Genomic DNA, 5,360 nt, shown 5'->3' on the forward strand with positions numbered 1-5,360 from the left:
AGGTACAACATAATCAGTGTGATAAAACACAACTAAAAACATACTTATCCCTCTTTTTTTTTTATCTTTAGAATTTCTTTTTTCTAGAGACAGATTTTCTATACAACTAGAAATAGGCAAGTACATAGATTACTAATGTAATTGCTTAACAGTATTTTTGAAGAATTAACAATTTTTGATAACAAGAACATTTATATTTTTGATGACTATATTTTTGATGACCAAAATCCATTTGAAAAATTGTAATATGAGTAATAGTAGACATGCTATGGATCTATTCTTATTACCTATGTCTGCATAGGTAAAGTGATATGTTTTCCTTGGCTGGAAGTAGAGTGATTTATTTAGATCGCTGGGTATGAAGAGAAATATCTTACCTTCTTGTCACTCATTATAGTCAAACTACTTAGATTTTTGGTTCACAAATTGTCTTCTTTATACTTACCATGAAAAAAGAGAAGTGAAAACTAACATACTTATTGGACTTGACTATTGTAAATGTTTTTTTTTTTTTTTCTCCATAGCATAGTACTGCTCAGCTCTATGGTTTATGGTGGTGTAGGGATTGAACCTGGGACTTTGGAACCTCAGGCAAGAAGGTCTCTTTGCATAACCATTATTTATTTACCCCTGTCCATGAACTTTTTTTTTGTAAGGTTTTTTTTTTCCCTATAATTGTGCTCCTTAGTGGAGAAAATTTGCACACAGATATTTAGTTAAATTAATATAAGTTCAGCAACATTAAAATATACTTTCTCATATAATGACTACATTTCAAACAATCACAAGTGACTGGTGATTATCATACTCACTATCTCTACAAATATTGTTTCAGTGGACAATTTTCAAGGCCAGTGGCAAGTATTGAGGGTAAAACATGGTTTTATAAAATTTATTGGAATTATTTTAATGTTAAAGGAATTTAAAAGATGACTATTTACAGAACTATTTATGTTAGATATTTTAAACTTTATTTAATTTTCTAGGTCAGAGAGACGTTGGAAGGAGATGGAGAGGGAGAGAAAGACAGATAATCACCTGCAGTACTATCTCACTGCTCTTGAAGCTTCCTCTCTGCAGGTGAGAACTGGAGGCTTGAACCCATGTCCTTGCACATGGTACTGTGTACACTTAACAAGGTACTTCACCACTTGGCTCTCAAATATAGAGATTTTAAACATCAGTGCCCTGGATGCAGCACGCCAAGCCCGCTGGCAACAACTCATGGAAAGTCTGAACTTCACCTACTCAAGTAGGAAGGCCTGGAAGCTTCTTCATAATCTGGGTGCCGGTAGCCAACCCTCTCCCGTCTCCCATTCTCCCGTATCTCCAAACTCAGTGGCCAGTCACCTAACTCAAGTTGGACGTGCTAAGATCGACCCAGTCTGGAAAAGAGAAATTTCCCATGAGTGGTCATCCCACTTCCGTTTATCTTGTCCATCTCCAAAACTCTCTCCCTTTACACTGTCTGAACTGGAAGACGCTTTGAAGAGGGTTAAACTGGGAACAGCTGCTGGCTATGAAAACGTCACCCCAGAACTCATTTTTAACTTGGGCCCCACGGCAAAGAAGTGGCTTACTACATTCCTGTCCCACATCTTGGAATCCGAATCTATGCCCAAAATTTGGCATCTTGTGAAGGTAATAGCAGTTTTGAAACCAAAGAAAGACCCAACACTGGCCGCCAGCTATAGACCAATTTCTCTCCTCTCCATGTGTTACAAACTCCTTGAGAGGCTGCTTCGGTCACAAATTTCTCCTCTTACAGAGAAATTCCTATCACCCGCCCAAGCTGGTTTCCGCCCAGGAAGATCTACCTGCAAACAAGTCCTGGCCCTCTCAACTTACATTGAAAATGGATTCCAGAAGAATTTAAAGACGGGTGCTGTCTTTGTTGATCTCACAGCAGCCTATGACAGGGTCTGGCACCGTGGTCTCCTAGTCAAGATCTCAAGATGCCTGCTTCCATGGATGGCCAACACTATATCGTTTCTTCTCCAAAACAGAAGATTACAGGTGCATCTGGGTGACAAGTCTAGCAGATGGAGACTTGTCTCAAGTGGCCTCCCCCAGGGCTCTGTTCTGGCTCCTATGCTATTTAATATTTACATCAATGACCTTCCAGAAACTTCTTCAAGGAAGTTCATCTACGCCGATGACATCTGCTGTGCAACTCAGACATCCAAGTTTGACATCCTCGAGGAAACACTTACGAAAGACATGTCTCTGATATCTGATTACTGTAAAAAATGGCGACTAATCCCTAGCACTGCAAAAACGGTATCATCTGTTTTCCATCTACACCATGCCTCGGCCTCGCGTGAGCTTAATGTGCAGCTTGACGATACGAGAATCCGGCATGAAGCCCAACCAGTCTATCTTGGCGTTACTCTCGATCGCACCCTGTCACTTCACGAACATCTCATAAAAACTGCAGCAAAGGTGGGCGTGAGGAATAACACTGCAAGACTGGCCAGCTCTTCATGGGGCGCGAGCGCTTCCACACTGCGATCATCATCTCTGGCATTATGCTATTCCACTGCAGAATACTGTGCCCCAGTATGGTTCCGTAGCCCCCATGTCCACTTGGTCGATTCCAAATTATATTCCTCCATGAGGATAATTTCTGGAACCACCCGTTCCACCCCGGTTCCATGGCTGCCAGTTCTTAGCAACATTGCCCCGCCAGATATTCGTCGGGATGGGGCATCATCTAAGTTCATTTCCCACGTCTACACTCGACCGGACCTGCCAATATACGCAGATATCTTCGCCCACCCTGTCCAACGCTTGACGTCTCGTCACCCAATCTGGTCCCCTACGCCTACACTGAACTTCTCTGTTCCAGACTCTTGGAAACAGAGTTGGCAGTTAGCTGAGGTAAAGAACAAACACCTCATCACAGACCCCTGCGAGCGTCAACCCGGCTTTGACCTAGCACGTTATGATTGGGCCCTCCTCAATCGCTATGGAACAGGCCATGGCCGGTGCGCCGCTATGTTCCATCGCTGGGGAGCCAGAGACGACCCGAACTGCCCCTGCGGCTACAGACAGACTATGACCCACATAGTCAATGACTGCCACCTCTCCAGATTCAAAGGAGGTCTCGAAACTTTACATCGGGCTCAACCTGACGCTGTTGACTGGCTATGGAAGAAGGGCAAACGCTAGAAGAAGTGCACAGGCCAAGTGACACACCTGGATGAGCGCACACGTTACAACGTGCAGAGACCTGGGTTTGAGCCCCCTGGTCTCACCTGCAGGGGGAATGCTTTGCAAGTGGTGAAGTAGTGTTGCAGATGTCTCTCTGTCTTGGTCTCTCTATGATCCCCTTCCATCTGGATTTTTGGCTGTCTCTTGTCCAATATATAAAATCAAGATAATAAAAATAAATAAATGTTAAAGCTATACATTTTAGCACATTTTTAGTCATGATGTTGTATAAAACTTACTAGTCAGTAATTTCTTGTTAATTATTGTTAAGTATCAGTCAGAATTTAGGTACTGAAAACATGTGAGTGAATAGACAAAACTCCCTGCATTTAAGAACCATCGTTAAGATTTTGTTCAAATATCTTTGTATAATCACCTCATATCAACCCTAAATTTTAGTGATTTACCAATATTTCTATAGTCCTTCCAAAATGCTATTGGTATTTTCAACAAAACTAGATATGCACTATCAGTAGAGGGGAGATTTAAATGGTATCTGGGTTTCATAAAACCATTCTATTCTCAATTTTTTCACTTTAAGTTTGTTTTACTTTATAAATTACCAAAATTTCAAATTTTCTGATTTTTCCTCTCATAATTTACTTCAGTTTCCTATATTTTAAGATCACAGGCAAGTTATATAACTAGTATGATTAATCTCTTTCATATATATATATATATATATATATATATATATATATATAGTAAATAATGAATGCCATATCTGATAAATCAGGAAGAAATAAAAATAGTAGACAGTTGTGTTCAGTAACATTTGAGGAGTCTAAATTGATCAAATTATTGTCAAAAATATTTCTTTTGTCTTTATTGATTAATAAATACATGACAGACCAAATACCAATTTTTCTCCAGGTCTCTTACTTTAACCTTATTTCATCACTAATTCTATTACCTTGTTCTTTCATTTAGAACTTCATTTTTCACTAAAAAGGAATTTGAACAAGTAAACACATTCTGGGAGAAAAATATTGCTGAGAGATGTTAGCCATAAATGTTCTTATAATGTTATGCTTCTTTAACTCATACTGGAATTATAAGACAGAATTGTGTACTGTTTAATGTATTCAATTACTTTGCATGTTCACATGTATATGTACATTCTTGAAGGATACAATTGCCTTTTAATTGTGGGTTAACACCATAAATCTGGTTATTATCTTGATCTTAAGCCCATCCACAACATATAGCAGTGTAGCATAAAAGCCATCTACTCACTGTGCAAAGAAACAGAAATGCTTAACTGATTTTGGTGAACGTGATTTCAAGTGATAAAGAAAATTAAGAAACTCTAGACCCCAGTATAAACTGTCTTGACTAGAATTAGTCTCCATCTGCAAATGTGTAAACTCATTAATAAACCAGTGGCCCTAGTCCTAAGGAATTGCCCAACCTGATAAACAGGTCTGTGTCTTTGAAAACCTCTGAGTTCCAGAGATAAGACAAAAATGCATACATATGTTGTTTAATGTAACACCCCCTCTTCTTGTAACTGAAAATGCTTTTGCTTCTATAATTTGTTTCCTGCTATAAATCTAAAATTCAAAAGTCCTGCCTCTGGTCCTTCAGGCACTTATGTAAAAGCCTCTGTGCAACCTTACTCATGGTCCAGAACTCTGAGTATGAAGTTGACTGGGCTACCAGAACAATAAACCTGAGTTCTCCCAATTATCTCCAAATGACGCTAGGCTCTTCAGTGGTCTGTCTGTTGTAACACAAACACTGAGAAACTATGGACTTACGTTTTTAAACTTTTAAAATAGAGCATGTAAACCATAACCCCTTCTGGGATGTCACTGATTTTGAATGTGTGATTGTATTTTTAGGATAGGGTGATGAGCAGGTGTTTAAGAGTATATTTAATATTGCTTTTAACATTATATTGGGTGACTAATGGTTTACAGCACAGATGTCGACACATGGGTACAATTTCTCATCCCTCATTGATAGGTATCTGAAAAATATTCACCTCAAATTTAAGGCCATTTCCACAACAATTCACAATGATCCTAAAATTCAAGAGAATGTTAACACTAGTTCCACATGAAGTACAAAATATATCAAGGAACTAGTTACACAAAGTGGCAGTGAGTGTATACATGTCAGATAACAAGCAAAGTGGAGATGAA

Source organism: Erinaceus europaeus, chromosome 1, assembly GCF_950295315.1.
Source record: "Erinaceus europaeus chromosome 1, mEriEur2.1, whole genome shotgun sequence".
NCBI classification, from domain to species: domain Eukaryota; kingdom Metazoa; phylum Chordata; class Mammalia; order Eulipotyphla; family Erinaceidae; genus Erinaceus; species Erinaceus europaeus.